The sequence below is a fragment of the Callorhinus ursinus genome, unplaced genomic scaffold, assembly GCF_003265705.2.
Source record: "Callorhinus ursinus isolate GAN/ISIS: 27379988/994484 unplaced genomic scaffold, GSC_fseal_2.0 scaffold1, whole genome shotgun sequence".
Lineage (NCBI taxonomy): Eukaryota > Metazoa > Chordata > Mammalia > Carnivora > Otariidae > Callorhinus > Callorhinus ursinus.
The window spans coordinates 75,713,044-75,736,281 of NW_027397063.1; the positions used below are offsets into that span (position 1 = coordinate 75,713,044).

At 36.9% G+C, this 23,238-nt stretch overlaps 1 long non-coding RNA gene and 1 pseudogene across 6 annotated transcripts in view; both read right to left on the reverse strand.

The window, feature by feature from the left end:
• Window positions 1-23,238, reverse strand: part of LOC112822085 (uncharacterized) — a 712,470-nt gene that overhangs the window by 432,492 nt on the left and 256,740 nt on the right. The gene's annotated exons all lie outside the window — the stretch shown is intronic.
• Window positions 18,126-18,251, reverse strand: LOC112834903 (U4 spliceosomal RNA; annotated as a pseudogene).

Sequence of the window (23,238 nt, forward strand, 5' to 3'; positions counted from 1 at the left end):
TAAAGTTATTCATTGCAGCATTGTTTATACTAGCAAAAGAAATTTGAAACAACCTAGAAAGGTAGGGGATCAGTTTTAATATTTTGTATGCCATTCCATATATCAGATTACTACATGGCTATTAAAAACTATAATGTAGCTGTTTTTATTGATATAGAAACAATATCTAAATTCTAAATATGTTTAAGTGAAAAATCAGGTCATAAGATATATATATAGGGACGCCTGGGTGGCTCGGTCAGTTAAGAGTCTGCCTTCAGCTCAGGTCATGATCCCAGGGTCCTGGGATTGAGTCCCACATTGGACTCCTTGCTCAGCAGGGAGCCTGCTTCTCCCACTGCCTCTGCCTGCCCTTCCCCATGATTGTACTCTCTCTCTCTGACAAATAAATAATTTAAAAAATTTTTTAAAAAGATATATATATTCATAAATATACATTCTGAAAGAAGGTACAATAAAATGTTTATGTAAAAGAAGGAAGGTAATTAAAGATTTTAAATTTTCTTCTCTGTATATTCTATTTTTTCCATAACAAATATAAACTATTTATATATATTATCCCTTCAGCTTTGATGGTCAGCATGAGTACTTATATAAAGATTCCCTGTGTCTTCCACAAAATTGATATCCATGTGTTATTTACTTAGTAAGAGCAAACATATAACACATAACTATATACCAAACAGTATTCTAAAGCATAAAAAATGTAAATTTAACTCATAGGATCTTTCCAATAACCCTATGAGCTGGGTAATGCTATTATCATCATTTTACTGATGATGAGGAAACAGAAACACAGAGGATGAATAGTTGCCCAAGGTCACGTAGATGGTAATCAGTAAAGCTGACATTCAAATCCAGCCAGTCTGGGTATAGTGTTGACACTCTTAACCACCATGCCATATTGACTCTCTTGTAAACTCGCTCATTTCCTTACCTGAAGAGTGGGACTGATAATATTACCTATCTCCTGGACATCCCGTTGGGTTTAATTGAAATCATGCATGAAAGAACTTTGTTTAATGCCTGGCGCATAAATACAGTTAATAAGTATTAGCTATTAATGATATTAAAAGTGATAATACTACTACTCAGACCTCAACTACCACTACCAATTCACTTCATTTATTTCCCACTCTACCCCAACACATACTCTCTGAATTATTTTTTAACTATCCCCCAAAGACACCATACTTCATACTCACGTCTCTGCTCATGCTGTTGGCCTCAGTGAAATCAGGTGACTAGACCTATCCAAATCATACTGGGCCTCAAAAGCTTAGCTCAGGTCCCTTCTCCAATTACTCTAGTCTTTTCTGACTTTCTATTACACTATACTGTTTAATACTCATTAGACAATTAATGTATAATTAACTGCTAGTTCTTTCTACCCAACAATACAGCAAGCAGGGATGACTGTGAGAACAATTTTTTCCCTGAACCCCTCTTGTCACCTCCAACCCCAGGAGGATAAGACTTAGCTATTTAACATATATTTACTTCATTTTTGTCCTTATTCATGGAAAGATGTCCATAATAACAGAAATTCAGTTTATCTAAGTTTCCTAGCAGTTTCTTTCCAGAAGAAGAGATGAATCACATTAAAATCAGGAGGAGCCTGACATGCAAATGCAAACACAGAGAAGAATGCACAATGTACAACTGTTATTAACATATGTTATCAATTAATAAACATATGATATTAGTAATATTTTAATTAACAATTGCTATAGATATTTACTGCACATCTCCTCTGTGTCAAGTACTGTGCCAATGATTTATAGATACTACCTCTTACTTACAACCATAGTATTAATAGAAACAGTCTTTGTAAAAATGGCAAATGAGAAAGCCTAAGAACTTGCCTGATGGAGCTAAGAATCAAATCCGGTTTGGTCTAATGTCAAAATGTACTCTTTTTCTGTGTATATCCTTTCCTCCCATGACTTTATACAAGGTTGAGATTTAGGACTTGTTTTCCTATTTCTTAAGAATACCAATCACATCTACCTTCCCTGCCAAAATTTGCCTTTCTAAAAATTAGGGCCACTATAGAGCACTGTTTCAGATATTCTCCCAGAAAGTTTAGTTACGATAGTACCAGAGACTCTTTGTTTTAATGGAATCACTAATTAAAGGCAGTCCTCCATTCTGGGCACTGTTACCATGAAGCTCTGGTTATCTACAATTATTAGAACAACTAGGGAAAAACACGAGTTGTTTTATAGTCAAGGACAGGAGGAACCGTCTGACCTGACTTTTTGGTAAAAGTATATCTATATCTCCTTGTGAATAAGATGGTGAGATCATAAATACTGTCACTGAAACAGTCCTTAGAGTCTTTGTTCTGTGGGTGTATGGACGACTTTATATGGGTATTTTCAGCCTGTGGCGCTGAGCTATAAATAGAAGCAGAGTTGTTCAGAAGAAACACTCCAGGCAGCCCACATGAAAGTTGTTCTTTGAGTCCCTCTCTTGGTGCATCCCCCCTTCCATGATGTGTCCCCACATCCCCTCGGCCCCATACTCTGAGCCACTCCTGGACCACTCAGCTGGACTCTCCCAAGCTGAGCAATTGCATGGAACTGACTACAAAACTTTTACTTTCTTCACGTGGAAAGCTCTGTTAAGAGACCCACATCTCTGATAACACAGCCATAAACAGATACAGTCTGTACTCATTAATAACTCTCACCATCTTCAAACCACAGAAGTTTGAGCTCAACACAAGGTTGAATTTCCACATCAGGAAATATGAATTTCCTCATTCTCTTTGCTTTGTACTTCTTCTAAGGTGTCCTTGATGCAGTAACTAAATGTTTAATATGAAATAAATATTTTAGGAAAAAGCAGCTATTTTTAAAACATGGGCATTAGTTTTATGTAATACTAACTTTTCCCAAGTGTTTTGTAACTTAAAGAAGTCTTTCTTACATAAAGGGTAAATTTTATAACGAATATGATTTTTTAAAGGCATAATAGGAGCACATGTAATTCATTTTCATGCAGTTAAAATTCATTAGAGACTGGCACTTAGAGACTTAAAATCTTTTCTGAAAAATAACCTTTGTAAAAATCCTAAGGCCTTCCCTCCCCTTACACAAATGTTGGCTTTTGTTATTTTTTTATAAGCTGCATATTGAATTTCCCAGGCTGTGTTTCTGAACAGCAATCTACTGAAAAAAGTGCAATTATTTTTTTTCACTCAAACATGCATTTGAGAGAAATGAGTAGATCAGATAAAGAGCTGAGATGCTATTCAACTCAACCTTGAGTCACTCTCTGTCTCTTTTTAAAAAAAAAAAGGGTGGCAAAATCAATACAAACCAATAATAACTTCACATTTGTGGAAGCAACATGAATGGCTCTCCAAAATATTGAGACACATCCAAGTACATTTTCGTAGAGCTGATATTTATCAGAAGTCATTTGCCCTCAAGCAGATGCTCCCTTTCATTGTGCTCCTGTCACAAATGACTAAGATTTATGACAGACAATTACAGCATCTGCAGTTAGCAGCCTTATAATCAGCACCATTATTTAACGATTGGTGCAATAAACTGACTCCTGTTACTGTTTATCAGATATCAGTCAGTTCTGGCCATTTTCTTCAGCTCCCAAATCACAGTATGGTGCAGCCACTGCCTTTTAATGGCTAGGCAGAAGCAGGAGCATTTTCACATTTTTTACAGACTGCCGAGGGAAAGAAAAAAGCAACCAATTACATGTATGTATGGTGCCCTCTCATTTGAGATGCCTGTGTATGTAACTATCTCTATACAGTTCTAAACCTCTCGCAGGAGAAAAAAAAACAGCTTTGACAGTGGAGAAGGGCTTTTTATATTTAAAAACAAAAATAAATAAAAACAAAAAAACCTTCTTGCCTTTAAAAAAAAAAGTCCTCTGTTTAAATTTGCATGTCTTTTTGGAGTATAAAATGTTCCCCCACTAGGTCCACTGTATTCTCTTCTAGCTTGGTTTCAGCTTGCCTTCCATAATCAGAAAAGCAGCTACTGTCCCTTGAAAATATTTGTCAAGGAGCAGGATTTTTCTTCCAAACTCTGTTGAGGCTTTATTCAGAGCAAAGTGTTATGAACACAACGGAACTAAGTTTTTCATCAAAAAGCCTACATATAAAAGAGGCCATGTGTATGTGTTTAAAAGGTCACTCATATATTAAGGAATTCCATATTCCTAAATATACAAACATACAGAGGTATATGTACTCTTTAAAGTCCTTCCATAAGAAACACCACACATTTATGTATCAAATATGGGTGGCGGGCAACAATTTAGGGGCTTATTTTGGAAGACAAGACCTCAGTATAATGTGGGAGATGGTATAAAGATGTGGGTATTAAAGAGGGCATATTCTGCATGGAGCACTGGGTGTTATGCACAAACAATGAATCATGGAACACTACATCAAAAACTAATGATGTAATAATATATGGTGATTAACATAACAATGAAAAAACTTTAAAAAAAGATGTGAGTGTACAGTCAAAATAAAAAGCTTAAGTACACTTCTGTTGATGTTCAAGTACAAAATGCTAGAGAAATTATTTAGAGGAAATAAAACCCAAACTCAGACCTTTCTGATTCCTGCCTTTTGTTACGTTTTTCTATAACCATTAAAGCTAACTTTCTCAGTCATATCCAAAAGCGTTCATCCAATGATTTCCATTTTATGTATATGATAATATCATATATGCCCAGGCACAAATATTAATGAATCTGCCTTTGTAATGTAAGGTCTAAGTTTCATTCACAAAGTTACATGCTTTTCTCAAAGGAGACAAGGCACCGGAGAACAACTAATGTATTCATTAAAAAAAAAAAAAATAAGTGACCCATGGAGGTCAGATTTCCCTTCCAGAAACACGCATAATGGGTTTCATCCAGTTAATATGTAAAATCGGTTATCTTCTAAGTTGAAACTTTTACAAAGGCTTCACACCCCTTCACAAACTAATCCTCAGAGTTCCACACGTGGCTTCAGCAGGTGAACGATCAGAGTGAAGGTTCTTAGACTTTTCAAGTTAGAAAGGCCTAGGTATCATTTCATGCAACTCGCTCATTTGAGAGACAGTGAAGGTAAGAGAAAGTTAAGTGATTTTCATCAAGGCACAGAGCTAAATGTTGGCACAGCTGTGAATAAACCCCAACTCTATGGTTTGGCTGGCAATATCCTTCATGCAAAGTCTACCCCAAAGAACCCAGCTGCTCTCTCTGTGCCTGGCAGAAAGCAGCTCTTTGGCTCTGCTAAGCCAAACCCCACTTTGGGTGTTCTGTGTCCAGTTCCCCTGCAGAACACTCTAGTCCTTGACTCAAGGAAACAAAAGTTTCCATAAATCTGCTAGACACTTCCCTCTTCAGTAGTCGCATCTGGAGCCAGAAAAAAAACTATTCAATTATACAAATAATACTTTTATTTCATCAGTGGGTACCAAAGTTGACTCAAGTTGTTGGCTTTTAAATTTTTAAAATTTTCTAATAAAGTAATTTGGTACCTTATATATATCCTGTTTATTTGTTTTTTGTTTTTGTTATTTTGGGGCATTGGTTTTTTGGGTCTTTTTTTTTGAGAGAGAGAGAGAAAGAGAGCAAGGGGGAAGGGGCAGTGGGAGAGGGAGAGAGAGAATCTTTTTTTAAAAAATTTTTTATTGTTATGTTAATCACCATACATTACATCATTAGTTTTTGATGTAGGGTTCCATGATTCATTGTTTGTGCATAACACCCAGTGCTCCACACAGAACGTGCCCTCTTTAATACCCATCACCAGGCTAACCCATCCCCCTACCCTCCTCCCCTCTAGAACCCTCAGTTTGTTTTTCAGAGTCCATCGTCTCTCACGGTTCGTCTCCCCCTCCGACTTACTCCCCTTCATTCTTCCCCTCCTGCTATCTTCTTCTTTTTCTTTTTTCTTAACATATCTTGCATTATTTGTTTCAGAAGTACAGATCTGTGATTCAACAGTCTTGCACAATTCACAGCGCTCACCATAGCACATACCCTCCCCAATGTCTATCACCCAGCCACCCATCCCTCCTACCCCCCACCACTCCAGCAACCCTCAGTTTGTTTCCTGAGATTAACAATTCCTCATCAGTGAGGTCATATGATACATGTCTTTCTCTGATTGACTTATTTCACTCAGCATAACACCCTCCCATTCCATCCACATCGTTGCAAATGGCAAGATCTCATTCCTTTTGATGGCTGCATAATATTCCATTGTGTATATATACCACCTCTTCTTTATGCATTCATCTGTCGATGGACATCTTGGCTCTTTCCACAGTTTGGCTATTGTGGACATTGCTGCTATAAACATTGGGGTGCACGTACCCCTTCAGATCCCTACATTTGTATCTTTGGGGTAAATACCCAGTAGTGCAATTGCTGGATTGTATGGTAGCTCTATTTTCAACTGTTTGAGAAACCTCCATACTGTTTTCCAGAGTGGATGCACCAGCTTGCATTCCCACCAACAGTGTAGGAGTGTGGGAGAGAGAGAATCTTAAGCAGGCTCCACAACCAGTGTGGAGCCCAATGCAGGGCTTGATCTCACAGCCCTTAGACCATGACCTAAGCTGAAATCAAGAGTCATATGCTTAACTGCCTGAGGCACATGGCACCCCTGTTGTTAGGGGTTTTTAAAAACTATTTTGCACAAGTGACTATAAAGTCAAACCAAAACAATTTTATTTCATCAATTTGACAGCATCAAATAATTCACAGAATTTTTAGAATCAGGAATAAGCCCCACACCAATCTTTCTGTGCTGGTGATATGTAGAAATATATTAATGCATAGATAGTTCTCTCATTCCATTTTAGTAAGATTGGAGAAATACTTTGTATGCATCAAAGAAGTTGGTGTATTTTCTACCTGTGGTCTTCCCCTTTATTCTGGGTTAGAAGGAAAAATTACCCAGCCTACAGCAAGTTACTGCCATTGGAAGCCAATGACAAAGTCATAGGCACTACAGGCTACTTAGCAGGTACTCCTGAAAGGCCCAATCTGACCAAATTATTCACATAAATACATGTAGGTGGCATTTCAGTAACACACTCCAACATCAACCCCAAGGGCATAGCTGATGGCCATGATGAGCCACAATAGATTTGACTCTTAACAAAAATAAATAGGTAAAAAAATAAAAATAAAAATAATAATAGTAATTTAAAAAATAATGGCAGGAGCACATTTTTCTTCAAGATCCTTATCTGAGGCTATTCAGGGCAGAGTAGGGGGAAAGGAGCACCTAAAGAAAGTAATGCATTGTCAATATTCCAATATTTGATGGCTGATGTCCAAGGGCCACATGGCACAGGAGCTAAGGATCAGGCTCCTAAGTCAGCTACACCTAGGCTTGAATAGACTAGAGACTCTCCTAAAGCTCTTCATCTCAGAAGGTCCCTCATCTACGAGGTGGGAGGTGAGAATGGGACAGTGCACATGAAGCAATAAACACTGTGTGGGGTACAAAGCTTTCTTGCTTCATTGTTAGCTGCTAATACTATTATTGCTGCTATCTATATATGAGATTCCAGACTAAATTCTTTGGCAAGTGGAAATTTGGACTTTAGAGTCAGGTTCAATACATAATCTCCCACTGAACTTAGGTGGATAGAACCATCACATTAATCGTAGCTAAAATCTATATACCTCATCTATCAATTAATGTATCTAAACAATGTGTGTGAGAGAGCATGTGCACACACATGTACAATTATTGTTGCACTTCATTGACTTTGGTTTGGTTCCAGTGTGAATAAACTAAATTTATAGAACATAGAGAAAACATGAAAATATTACATGATTTCACTTTTTTATTCAGTAACAATATCCTTCTGAATCACAATGGAGCTGTCAATATGATGAAATCCTGTCTCCTCCATTCCAAAAAGTGAAGTATATACCTTTTAACTTCTAATTATCTTCCTTTTTTCCAATTTTTCACCACCATTGACCCATAAAAATAAGGCTGAAGTGATTAGAAAAGGACAAATGGTTCCCCTCAAGAATCAGAAATCTCCTTAGCATACAAGTTGTTGAATAACAAATTAAATCAAGTAACAGTAATGAAAGCCAAGGGTGCCACTCACTTCTTGGGGAAGTCATGAGACTATTTCATGATAAAATGAAGAGTCTACAGAGAAAAAGCTTTGGACACTTTGGGTGCTAGTCCAGGTCCACACTTATTGGCTGTGTGACTTCGAACAAATTTCTTAACCTCTCTAAAGACTCGGTTTTCTTATATGCAAAAACAGGATAATAATAGTAATACCTACATTGCTGTCTTGAGGAATTAAATAAGTCAACATGTAAATTGATTAGCACACAGCCACCATATAGTAAGCACCCATAAATGTTTTCTCTTACCTATAAAAGTGCTACCAGCTTTCTTTCATCACTATGTTGTTCTGAGAAGGTGTGAAATGTCTAATAATCATGTCTTGATCTATTCTAGAATTGTCTTCAATAGAAGAAAGTCTATTATAACTTATTATAATTAGAAATAGGTAATTTTTATGGGAAACTTTTTAAGTGATGTGCAAATCTGTAATTTTTGCTCACAAAGCACCTTAATATTTTTTGTTAAGAAAAATGAGCTGGGCACCTGGGTGGCTCAGATGGTTAAGCGTCTGCCTTCGGCTCAGGTCATGACTGGGATCGAGTCCCACATTGGGCTCCCTGCTCCTTGGGAGCCTGCTTCTCCCTCTGCCTCTCTCTCTCTCTCTCTGTCTCTCATGAATAAATAAATAAAATCTTTAAAAAAGAAAGAAAGAAAAATGAGCCTACAAATCAATTCCATTAATCTGATTCCACTGCAAGTGTTGACGAAGCCTCAGTCTTCACAGTAGCAGTGGTGCTAACTACTCTGGTGCTGAAAGGTGTCAATTTTTCCATATATTACTTAGCTAAATATAAAGTAGGATCTTTACGAAAAGGATTTGAAATCTCACCTCTGTTCTTTATGGATATTCTTAGATGCTATCTCATTTTAGTGCCTACTTCCAAGAATTAATTTCCTATATCCCGTGATAGTTTCACAACTCTGAGTAAAGCCAGACTCTGGAGAATTATTCTTCTTGTAAGATAAAGAGAATAAATAAATGGATTATTCTTATTTGTTTCATATCTGAAGCTCATTCATTGATCTTTGGGTCTGTATGTAAAGCCGCATACAGCCTGGCTAACAGCGTAAGCCAGGTAAAGTTTCAGGCATTCCTCATGCCTTCAAGAATCTTCTAAAATGCTACTCAGTCAGTATAAAATTTGTCACATTTTACATTGTGACAAGAAGTTCATTTTACAAATCATTTTCCACTACAGTTGAATTTTGCAAAACCTTGATGGAGTAGATTGAAGAAGGAATTACACTCATTCTAAAGAGGAAGAAGTGTGATTTAGAAAGGTCCCAGGGTCACACAGTTGTGGTAGGTCATTTTTTCCATTTTGTTTTCCACTATTCTCACTTACCATGATTTTTTTTGGGTTTTGGTCACACTAAGCGGACTTAGTACAAGAAACCTGAATTTTGGAGCTAGCTCTATCCTGCATGACCTGGGGCAAGTAACTAACAATAGAGATTGATGGTAAGAGTACACCCGTAGAACCAGACTGCCAGAATGCAAATCCAGCCCTGCTCATAGATGTGCGATTATGGATGGTTATTTTGCATTCTGAGCCTCTGCTTCCTACTGCGTACAATGAAGGAAACTGACTTCATAGGGATATTATAACATTCCTATGTTAACAGGGATGAGACACTCCTTCTAAAGGTCTTAGCACAATTGTCAGTATATAGTAAGAGCTTGAAAAATATTAGTTATTAATAAATTTGGACTAAAACACCTACTTCTCAAGGTTGTCTGTTGTATTAATAACATAGCAAATTAAAGGGCTTTGTATCAATAAACTACTATACCATGTTTAAGAATCATTATATTACTCTTGCTGTCAGCAGCAGCCTAAGCTTACTTTCATTTTTGTTGAGTCTTCAATTTATCTTGATCCAGATATTTCAATTCCCAAAGTTTGAGTATTTCAGTTGTTCAAAAAAAAAAAAGGACAGAACATGGAAGAGAATCTTGATTCCGCTCTATACCACTGAGATTTGATCAACTCTACCTCACTGCATGGGCAAGTCCAACCTCCCAGTAGTCACTAGGAAGACAATTTGGATACCAGCACTTGAAGTACAAGGGCAGTGGAAAGATCAAGGCTTCCCTGTCAATTCAGGAGGAACTGAGGCAAAATGGAGAGAAGCTGAGAGACTTTTCTACTTAGTACTTTCTCTGGCTCCAGTAACACACAGATATCCAACCTAAAAGTTTGCATGGTCCCAAAGTCATTTCAAACTCACTCTTTAGAAGATCCTCTGCTAGAACTCTACATCTGAAACTGATGATGTACTATATGTTGGCTAATTGAATTTAAATAAAAGAAAAAAAAAGAAGACCCTCTGCTAATAAACACGTGGGGGTAAAACTATAGTATTACACCTGCTACTTAGCCTTGCCCTTGTTTTCCAGTTTATCTGATGTCAAATCCATCTGTTCAAGTTTTACTGTGACTAGCCTTTGTTTATGTTTGTTTTGTTTACTTTTTAATTATTAATTTCTAATTTTATTTTGTGTGTGAAATCAAAAGAAAAGATTTCCTGGTCTTTTGTTTAGGACTGGAGGAGCTGACAGGGGTCGTGTTGCAACAGTGCTCAGTTGCTCTGAGGACAGAGCTGGGGCAGAGACAGTGACTCAGAGACAGTTCAGGCATTCTCACTTGCATGTGCCATTTGTTAGTCTTGAGAGCAACCTCCGTAATGCCAGGGGTTGAGGTATTCATCGGCTTTAAAAAAAAAATTATACTCTACTGTCATTCCTTTTTATTTTAAATAAATATTCTTTGTTTGACCTTGAATTTGTAATTGTGTATTCTTTTTCTTAAAGGGACGCCCCTTAATTATACAAGCTTTTGGTGTGCCCCTGAGTTGTAGAGAAGGACACAGGCAATGAGAGAGGCAAACAAAATCTAGCCCTTTTGGAGTTCTAGAAGAACCACAGTCACACTTCCAGGTGGGAAAAAGCTAGGAGCATCAGGCTGTTGGATAACTTAGTAGGTGACAAGGGTGACCCAGAATACAGGATATAGCCTCGGGGGAAGAAAAAGTTACCAAAGTTCAAAGGCACAGTGTGTTGATTAATGAATGATCTAGATCTGGTGGGCTGTTTGAACTGTTTTTGCATTTACTTAAACTTAGAATAGCAGTAGCAGTTCCTGATAGTGACTTCCAAGATGGGAAGTTGTCCACATCACCTCAGAAGTTAACATAGCTCAGATTTCAGAGCCACACCAACTGGGTTTGAATCCTGACTTGGCCACAAATCAGCTATAAGACTTGTGCCCCCATTTTCCTAATCTGTAAAATGAGATAGTACTGACATCTACCACGTAGCTTTGTTAAGAGGATTAAATACAATAAAGCATTGACAGCACTTCCCACGGTGCCTAGCACATGAGTACCCCCAAATGTGAGCTCTTTTCACCATTCCTTAAGTCTCCTCTTCTAACCACCACTGCTACCATTCCTGGCTGTCTCCGTGTATTCTCATTTTCCACATTTTGTTTTGTTGTTGTATTTTCTTTTAAATATGCTGTTCATGATTTTAAAACTAATATATCCTGCTTGTATCAAACTTGGAAAAAGGTCCAAAAAATAGAAAGGAGAAGGTTAAAATAATTTAGTTATCTCTAACAACATTCGAGCTGCACATCTTAAGTGTTTACGTGGGTCAGGCACTGCAATGGGCTCTGCCACCTCTAAGTCCTGTCTTTTCCCTGGTCCGGTTTTCTGTTTATTTAAAAGGGATCTACTTTTTTTAAAACTCTACTCAATCTATTCAAATCAAGTAACTAATCTTTCTAACATCTACTCAAGTAACTAAGGCTAATTCTGCTCCTAGATAAAGTTCAACTCTGTACCTATTGTTTTAACTTAACTACCTACATTACAACTCATTAAGATTAATCCTAATCATACTACTAATAACTGTATTGTTTTATGTGATACACAAAGTTCTTTCATCCAATTCACACTATAACCCTGTGTAGGGACAGAAGAGGAACATCAATATCTGCAGTGTACTGAGGTTTACGAGGTGAAGGAGGATATCTAAGGGAAGTAAAGCAATTTGGACTAGATCACAGAGCTAGGATACAATGGGCCTGGGACTGCACCCTGCTGAGCATGCATGGGTGCCTTCAACCTTGGAACTACATTTCAGTTCTTTGCAGCTAACTGAAACTCTTTCTATTTTAAACAGTATGCCCTCTGCCCACTGGACGGCCCCATTCAGCTCCCATTTCCATCAAAAGAGTGTCCCAGACCTATTCTTAGACCCATGTTCTCTGATGAGCCATTGAGGTTGAACCCTGGGAAGAGTCCACTCAGAATCTTTACCACAGTCTTAGAGATAGTCCCCAGAGAGATGTGAGGATGAGAACAGTTATCTGGTAACAGTTCTCTCAAGATAGCCATTAGGATTCTTTTCCAATAGGAAATTTAAAAATTAAATAATATGTACTAGCATTCTCTCTTCTTGCACAACAAAGAGAAAAGTAAACCAAGATTAGCAACAGGTTAGGGAAAAGGGAGACAGGTTGGCTGTTCTGAGCAAACCATCACTTTCTTTTGTGAAAACCTGTGATAATCTACCATGTATTTATTTTCTTATAATGAGTTTTAAAAATAGTGCACCATTAGCAAAATAAACAATGTTTATAATCCTCTGAAATTAAAGAATAAGTCTAAGAGGAAGGGAAGGAAAGGAGGGAAAGAGGTTAGTGAATTATTCAACCACCTTTCCTTATTAATGGTAGAATGTTCTCACCAGTTAATAAGCTATTACAATCCCATCAACTAAGATGCCTAAGGGAAGAGCCGTCTGATGCACTTATTAAATTAACCCTATATGCTCTGAGCCAATGTCAATTAGGAAGTGTAAGAAATAAAATAAGGAAACAAACTTGGAAAGACTTTATAGATAGACTTCCCTGAGCTCCAAATAATATCTGGAGTAAAGGAGAGAGGGTAGAAAGGGCAAATTAAATTCAAAGAAAGGTATGAAGCCAAAGGTTGTTATGAGTATTCTGAAAAAAAGCTTAGGGTAAGATCCACCAAATTCCACAAAAATATGACCAAAATTAGTTTGCAATTTCTTCAGGAAATTCCTTTAACTCCTTAACAGAATTCTGCAATTTTATCTAGTTGTACCCAGGAATAAGACTGTCAGAACATTTTGTGCTGATGTAGATAGCAATTTTATTCACTGCAGGCTCTGGGTAATTTTGGATCTCACATACAAAGTCTTGTAAGAAGTTCAGGAAATACAGAAAAATTTTTATCATTGATTCCTAGAGGATCAGGTATCAAGGTATCCCTGTCTAGACTAACTCCTCTGTTTACCTAACAAACATGTTTAAATGTTTGCCATGTATCAGGTACAGTTCCAGACACTTTAAAAATATTAATTTATTTAATCCTTACAACAATCCTGTGAGGCAGGTGCAGAGAGGCACAGAGAGATTAATTTGCCTAAAACTGTAACAGTGAAATTGAGCTCCAAACCCAGGCCATTTGGGTCCAACATCTGTGTGTCTAACCACCACTCTATGTTCTACTTAAATGAAGGAATGAGTGAAAAATCAAGACACACATGGATGCCTTACCTGGAACTTTGTGGTCCATCATTCATCCCCTTCCTCTCTGCCAGTGTTTTGCACATTGTCCACAAACACTGAGGTTCTCTCTTCCAAAAGACAACCCTTCAAGCTACCATTCTCTTGTCAAATTTCTTGAAGAGAAGCCCACACACAGGGTTTCCACTTCTTTACCAGCTATCTATTCCGTAACTTCATGCAGTCTGGCACCCTGCCCTCTCCCTCTTTTCTGCTGACAATACTCTTTAAAGGCTCTCTGAACTGCCTTACCCAGTGCCCTGTGTCTCAGGCTTATTCATCTCTGCCTCCCAACTCCATAATAGACCCTTTTCTCTCTTGGTCCTGTTGTCCTGGTCTTCAATCTTCCTTTTGCATTTATTACTCTGCTTCTTTGCTGGCTGACACTTCTCAAAATCTAGCCTTCATATATCTCTCATTCTCTTTTTCCTTCTTTCTCTCTAGGCATTACATTTTAAAACAGGCTCATATCCCCTAGTGGCTTCTATTCTTTACATTAGTTTCTAGAGTCTGGTGGGTCCACGAACCTAACTTGTCAGAACCCAGAAGGTGGGTCCATCTCTTTGAGGACAGTCACATTAACCAATCTCACAAAACTATTGAAAATGTGTTCATTTACAATGAAAAGTAGATTGCCAAAGGGACCTCAATCCCCAGCATTACACAGGAAGCTAAATTATGGTCAATATACCAGTTTGTAACTTAGAACAAGCAGTATTATTACAAAAAAGAATGGCCACTGGAGTTCTCTAGTAAGGGCATTTTTTTTTCCCATAGACACTCCAGGTGGGAAGCCAAATTATAATCAGAAGACTGCTAGGTCAGCATGAAATAAGAAAAGGAGGAAATAATTACATGAATTAAATATTCAACAGCATCAGGCTGAGACTTACAGGTGTATCCAGCTGCACAACAGGGCAATAGCTGCCAATGGGACCCAGCAAGTAGAGTAACTGGGTCAGACACCATCTCCCATGAATGAATGGATAAGTAAATGAATGAATGAATGTTGAACAATGGTCTTGAAATTATTTATATTTTACCATTACATTATAGCTATTTGTTGAAATCCTGTCCCCTTTGCAAGATTTCAGCTGCAAGATGGCAAGGGCCACATGTGTTCATTACTATATCTTTACCATCAAGCATAGTGCCTGGCACCTGGTAAACAGAAAGCAATAAATGTTTATTAAAGTCATCCAGACATTTATAAATATAAATAAAACACATTCCAAAGTTAGCGTTCATGTGAGTTGTCCAGAAAGCGCTATTGTGTGTTTTATCTTGCCTTTTAGGTTTATTAGGTCAAATAGATAGAATGTCTTGATTGCAAATGTTTACTTTTGGCTGATATTTTTGAAAACTGTGAAATCCTAGACTATAGTTTATTTTGTCTGTCTTATTTCTGTAAATTTCAATTACTTATTTGTCCTACCCAGCGACTAAACCCCAATGCAAACCCCACCCCTTTATCTTTGATGTTTCTCATTCTCACTAGGTGGAGGATGCGGCAGCAAAGAGAGAGAGTCACAGATTCTGCGTGCCTGTGTGGGCTAATCCAGGGCACTCATGGGGTTAAAAGCACTGCAGTAATATTAAGCACATGTTTCAAGTCAGCAGGGTGCCAGCCTGAGATGTCCTCAAAGCCTAATTTGATAGATATTATGCCATACACTGCTGCAAGTAGTAATGAAGAAAGTAAAAATTTTATGGATGAGCAAAATAGGAGCTCTTATGGATGGAGTGTTTTTAAATCAGGTGTATAATTTACCCAGTGTCAGACCACATGTAGAGTGCATTACTCAATTGAACTTACAAGCAGATAGGAAAGCAGTTTCTTTTAATAAGCACTTCTTCAACTTATTGGCTCTACAATTACTTGCACCAAATTACCAGCAGCTGCTGCCTGTTTGGTATTTTATCCTAGACAAGGAGTTACATTAGTTTCTAATCAACAAGCCATTCAAGTACTCTTTATAATTTTTAGCTTAATTCCACTTTTATTTGGAATTTATTAATTGAAATATCCAATATTTTCATGACAGTATTTTGCTTGGCTTCCCTTAACAGGAAACCTATTCAATTTCTGAGGTGAAGGGAAAAGGGGAGGGAAGATACTCCCAAACTTATTTCTGATATTTGTAACACTGTATAAACTCTAATGGACTCACATTGCCTTATAGTCTAAATTTTGATATTTCAATTGCTTTTGTAAAAATGATACTATATTTAAATTTCTTTATATTTGGAGTCAATAAATTGTTTTCTCTCTCTAAACATCATATCCCCATGCATATGAGTTAACTCAAAATTAAACATTAACCAATTCAGTTTAATACAGGGCTTCCAAACTCTGGCACTATTGACATTTGGGGCTGACTAATTCTTTATTGGGGGGATGTTCTGAGCACTGTTGGATGTTTAGATCCCTGGCCAGTGGCACTTCCCCACCTCCACCACCCCAGTTGTCACAACCATAAATATCTGCTGACATTACCAATCACCCCAGATGATTTGATTTAACAGATTTGAAGAAATCAAGGGGAAAGGGACCTCAGAAACAGTGGTAAGAAAGAAATGCATTTTGAATTCATTTGTTAAAAACTTTTCAAAGTATTTTTTAAAGACTGTTTGTGTGTGACCTGTCTATATTTCCTTGATTTATGAGGAATCATAAAATGAATCTGTGAAGGAATTTAATTCTTCAAAATGCAATTATTTAAATACTATCCTATTTTAAAGCTGCTTTCAGAGTCAAAGGCAAAGTGGGGTGGGGAGGGACAAGGAACTGTTTATAGCTAAGTAAAAAAAATTTTGAATAACTACTCACACTGTAGAAAGACCCATGCACTAGATTAGGCAAGTGTGATTACATTTTTACATCAGTAAAACCAAGAATATCTAATGTGAGGCATATTTTATTTGTGAAATTATATTATGCATTGTTGCCAGCTTTAAATTATAAATCAGAAATATATGAGCATATAAATGCTAATAAATAACGATAAATCATTAAAATGCCAAATCCAATTCAAAATTTTTCTCATAGGGCTTTCAAATCCATAGCTGTCTTTTCAAAAGACCAGAATCAAAACTGGTAATATTCAGAACGATTGGAGAATCATATACACACTGAAGAGCAACAAAAGTGAAAGAAAATTAAATTGCCATCCCAAAGTCTTCTTCACTAAGAACTTGCCATCTACCATCTTCCATCTAGGCATATGTTGAAAGGTCCAAAAAACATACAGTTGAAGGTGGTTCCTTCTCAGAGTAATAAAGAACCTTAAGGTGCAGAACTTGAAAGTCATTTAGACTACCAGGGCCCTTTCCTGGCAATATCCTTCAAGCTCCTCAAACTTTAATGCATATACTGATCACTTGTGCATCTTGTCAAACTGTGGATTCTGATTGAGTGGGTCTAGGGCCTTAGGAAACCTATTTTTCTAACAAGTTCCCATGTAATGCCAATGCTACTGACCCACAGACAACTCTGAAGAGCAAGGATTTGTCTACAACATCCCCACGAACTGATCATCAAGCCTAATCTTGAACATTCTTAGGGGGCCAATGACAGAGAAAATCCTAACTCCAAAAAATAGTAAGACATTTATGTACCTATTGAAATCTTAATTTTCAGATTCTTTCTGGAGCTAGTGCCCAGACCATGGGAAACTGCAACAACCAACTTAAGAAAAATTTTACACAATTAAGCAAAACTACTTAAAAATAATTGGCTCGATCTCAATCTATTAAAGTCAATCCAAACTGGACTCCTTCTTACTAGTAGTTTATGGAATTAAAAAATAAATAATTGGATCATCATGCAAACCATGGTTTCTGTGATAGTCTAGGGACGATTACCTTTTTTCTTACTCCTGTGTCAACATGACCCCAGTTGAATCATGAAAAATAAAGAACTGGCATACCTCTGCAATTATAGCCCAGCCCCTTAAAGAAACTAAACTTACAGATTTTTTAGACAGCGCTGGTATATTTTGACTATGCTAACAGAAACATGTCATAAGTTTGTTATTTTATAAGGAAATAAGGGAAATGACATCAAGTTAGTGGACCACTCCTTTTCAACAAGACAAGAAATATGTCCCCCCATCACCTGTAAGAGTCAAAGAAATTTCAGTTCCTAGAAGCTTCAAATGCATGCAGATAACCTAGATCCTCTATTTTACACTAGTAGTTTACTTCAGCCTACTTTGTGGCTATCTTGATCTTTTACCCAGCAAGAAGTAAAACTCAGTAGTTTCAAACAATGAGTTAAAAACCAAGAGCTAATATGTGATCCTGAAGTCATTTAGTAATTTTATGATCATCTTAAATATTCAAAATATAACAACAGGCATATGCTTGGGCTTTATACAATCAGAAAAAAAAAAAGCTTCAACCAGTCAGAATGAACACCATCAGGAAAAGTTTTCAATTAGCAATAATCGTGCCTCGGATAAACCTTATAGGCTACAATACTGCCACTGCGCAAAGCTGAGAATGAACACTATCCATAGGCCATCAGCATAGCCATTCTGGTGGCATGCTGGCTGCTTATCTTCCCACCTTTGAATAACAGGGAGACAGAAATCCCCATGGTACACAGTGCCATAGGACAGATTTATCATAGTTAGACCAGGAAACACTTTCATTCAGAATAGGGATTAATGTGTAGTTTCCTCCAGAGTGAAGTTCTTTGTGAATTAACATTAATGTCAACCATATTTAACACATTTATGAATGTTCAGAAAGCCCAAATTTATTCAGTGTGATAGCTCCAGATTTGTAGCTGAGAAAAAGGTAATATATAGGTATACCAATTTGTACAAGTGGCTAGAAAAGTAGTAACTAAACTCAGTATAAGGTAACATTTTGTGATAAATGGTATCAGTATATAAAATGAATAGCTCTGAACTATCAGCTTCAGGCAGAGAAAGTACATACATGGAAGTCACTGTTAATTCTCTGAAGAACTAACTAAAGTGCTTACACTTTTTAAATGCCATGTGAGATTATGGTTGTCACATATCAAAAATGTTAATAATGAAGTCAGAGAAGGCACAAGCAACAAAGGAAATAGGAACTAACATGTTTGGAAGGTTAAGGTGTTATTATTTGAAGCATATTGCAACATTGGCCTCTTTAGCCTGGAAAGGCAACTGTTTAATGGAGTACTTGATTAAAATTTATACAACTATAAATGTTATAGGTAGTGTGGTCACAGGCTCGTTCCCCAGTAAAATGGTGGAGTAAATATAATTTACTTTGATACTTCAGTAAAATAAGGCTAGGATACTAAAAGGAAGAAGTAGAAGTAGTAGTTGATAGAACTCAACTTCACCAGCATCATCTCCCCCACTCCCTATTCAGTGCTAAGCACTGGGCTAAAAGATGAAGCAATGATAAAGAGCAACATATATATGGTTCCTGCTCTGTTAAGTGTAAAGTCAACTGGAATTAGTTGACTGATTAGAGTTACAGATAAATAGTAGCTGAAAAATTACACAAATAATATAAAAATTATAACAGATCAAAGTTCTAAAGAATAGGCGCATAGTCCTATGACCAGCAGTGGGCTTTGACCTAACTGGGAGATGAAACTGGGAAAGACTAAATTGTTTAGAAATGTAGTGATATCTCAAAGATGGGTACAATTTGAGCTAACTGGTTAAAAAGCAAGAGATGGCCATTTAATAAAGCCAGATCATTCTTTACCTTTCAGAGAACACTAAAGTGTTCAATTTAATCAACATTCATGCCAATTTCATGAAAGGTGCTTGAAGGACAAACTACTAGAATCTCCAATGACAACAAACACTGGGTGAATTACACAGAAGTCTGACCCCAAAGAAAAATTATTTAGCGATAAATAATACAGAACCGGTGTCTCCTAAATAGAGCTACCTAGTTGAATAATGTGCACTGCCTCCCGAAATATGGCTAGCATGTTGAAAGGTGGGAAATCTATACCAAGTTAGAATGGTAATATAAGTTGCCCCAGATCATGAAGCATGAAACCAGCTGACTTTCTTCCAAAATTCACTAGAAAGAAAATTAATAGAATTTGATATGGCCATCCGAGCACATTCTAATTTGACTTAGATCATAACTAGCTGTGAAATGCCTGCTTGATACCAGAGTGTGAACCTCTGGTGGAAGCATGTTTTTCATCTGTGCATCCCTGGCAGAAAGCACAGGGTCATGCTCAAAGCAGACAATCAATAAATGTTTGTTGACTTGAAAGACAATAGTTAAGGCTTTAATTTATCTAACACAAGTCATTGACTAACAATCATTATCTATTTCATTTGTGTTGGTGAACACTGACATTTAAGGATGTTCTGTTGATACATACACCAGAGCCCTCCCAAACAGGAACACAGCCCTGCTCTCAAGCTTGACAGGGCTGTCTTTACCATCTGATGCTCTTGATCCCAGAATATCCTCCTTCTTGCCAAACACAGTCATTAGGTCCAAGTGCACATTTTGGGGGAGCTAAAATGTTGACTTTAAACTTCAACAAAAGACGTTTTAGTTCCTTTATTTCTATTTTCCCTTTAAAGATACCACTCTGTAGTTGGCAAAATTCTACTCAGATTGATGACTGCTATCCTGGTATCCAATCTTGTACATCTCCATCACCAACTTCCCTGTGAGGGGGTTAGAAACTATTGTGAAAATTTTTTCCCAAAAGCTAGGGCTTTCAGTATTTGTACTGTATATACATATATTTATATTAATAACATATTTATTATATATAATATATATTTATAATTTATTTACATGTATTGAGATCTAGTGCATAATCACAGTAGAAATTATCTTAAATAACCTCTTTTTATTCAGTTTACCAGCTTAACAAATGCTCTTCAGTCCCACTATAAAGTATGCTGTGGCTGATGCCTAAGGCAAACTTTATGTCCACGGCTAGTAGCTCACTCCCTAGAAAATCTAAACACAATTGCACCTTCCAGTTGCACTGTAAGCTCACCAAGAATCAGCTGCATCTGTTTCCAAACCTCTACATTTCAATTGTATTTGCTACTGTGAGTCTATAATTTTAATTAGCATTAATGTACATCTAATAGAATATGAGTGAAAAAAAAAAGATGCAGTATGAAAAATATATTGAATGCTTTGCAATAAGAGCAAGTAACTAAAAAGTAATTTCTGTCATATCAGATGTGGGAGACACAACTGTGAGAAACTGGAGAAAATTATAAAAGTCTAGAAGTGTTTTTCCTTGAGGTTTCTTCAGGTGTGAATTTAAGTTTTACTCCAGTTTATAGAAATCAAAACTGGAAATATACAGTATATTATGGGTGTGGTTTATGTAAGAAAAAAAAGAACTTAAATCAATGGATCAATACCCAAAGAAAATACATTGGCCCAACATTAAATACTTAGTAAATGAATATACATGTACATGTTCTTCGTTAAAATATTTTAGTTCTATAAGCACCATTCTTACTGAATCTGTTCTTTAAGTGACTTTTTCAATTAATCAACTACCTACAGATCTCAATCACGAGAAATCAGAGCTATTGCATTTGGGTCCGGAATTTGCTTCTTTTATCCTCTTCCATGAAAAATGCAAAACCAAAAAAGGTACATTTTTCTTTTATCTTTCAGAAGTTTCTTTCACTCATTTGATGGTCAGACTTTTGCAAATTGCCATCCACCTGGTTGCTCAAACCAAAAACCTGTGAACTGTCCTTAATCCATTGCTTTTCCTTATCATCTACATATATTAATTCAGCTTCTAAAAAATTATTAATTCAGCTTCTAAAATATATGATAAATCACTTCTCTTCGTTGGATTATAAAAGGCAAGAGGGAGAATGGTACAAAATGAAGAGGTAGGTAGGTTTGGTCATGGAAGACCTTGTAGGTCATAATATTTTCTTCCAAATATGATGGGACAGTATCAGAAAACCCTGGCTGCCATGTGGAGAAAGAATTATGAGAGGACCAGAGTGGGAACATTGGAAAAATAGTGAGCTACACAGAATTAATCCACAGTGGTGGCTTAGGCTGGATAGTAAAGTTAGTAAAAATTGATTAAATCTGGCATATATTCTAAAGAGTGAGTCAACAGAACCCACTGATCATGGGGAGTATGCATGTAGCCCAAGTTTCTGTTTGTTTGTTTTGCAGCCTAAAGCCTCATACCTGGTTGAATAGAGGGACCATTTAATGAAAATGAAGAATGGGTAGAAGAGCAAGTTTGGTGGTGTAGCTGGAGAAGCAAGGATAGGAACATGTAGAATCAAGAATTCTGTTGCCAGCTGGAGATTAAAAATAAGCAATTGGATATGAGTTTGTAGTTTTAAAAATTGGGGCTATACAACAATGTCCACAATAACCAAACTACGGAAAGAGCCTAGATGTCCATCAACAGATGGATGGATAAAGATGTGGTATATATACACAATGGAATATTATGCAGCCATCAAAAAATGAAATCTTGCCATTTGCAATGACATAGATGGAACAAGAGGGTATTATGCTAAGCGAAATAAGTCAATCAGAGAAAGACATGTATCATATGATCTCACTGATATGAGGAATTTGAGAAACAAGGCAGAGGACCATAGGGGAAGGGAGGGAAAAATGAAAGAAGACGAAACCAGAGAGGGAGACAAACCATAAGAGACTCTTAATCTCAGGAAACAAACTTGAGGGTTGCTGGAGTGGTGGGGGTGGGAGGGATGGGGTGGCTCGGTGATAGACACTGGGGAGGGTATGTGCTATGGTGAGTCCTGTGAATTCTGTAAGACTGATGAATCACAGACCTGTACCCCTGAAGCAAATAATACATTATATGTTAATAAAAAAAATTGGGACTATAGATACAAATTTAGAAATCATCAGGATATATATGGTATATAAAGCCATACGACTAGGTAAGATCAACAAGATACAATTTATATTTAGAATTACATAAAAGAAAGCTGAAGAAAAGAGTTGGCAAAGGAGACCAAGGACAACAGGTGGAAATTTATGAAAGTGTGGTGTCAAAGAAGCTACATAACGAAACTATTTCAGAAAGAGAGGGATTCAATGATAACCAAGGGCAAAAGTAAAATAAAGTCAGAACTGACCACTGGTTCGGCAAGATGGAAACTGTTGGTGACCCTGGGAAAGGAAATTACAGTGGAGTGGAGGGAACAAACCTGCTTGGCATGAGTTGCAAAAAGAATGGGAGATGGGCAAGTGGAGCATCAAGAATAGACAACAATTTCTCATGCGGCTGTCCAGTTTTCCTAATACCATTTATTGAAGAGACTATCCTTTCCCCATTGTATAATCTTGGATATACTGTCATAAAACTAATTTAGCATTGGAATTTGTATCATTGAATTTTGCTCAGAAAATAGAACTTAAATGTCCTCACTGAGAGCAAGCAAGCAAGCAAGCAAGCAAGCCAGAAAGAAAGAAAGAAGGAAAGAAAGAAAGAAAGAAAGAAAGAAAGAAAGAAAG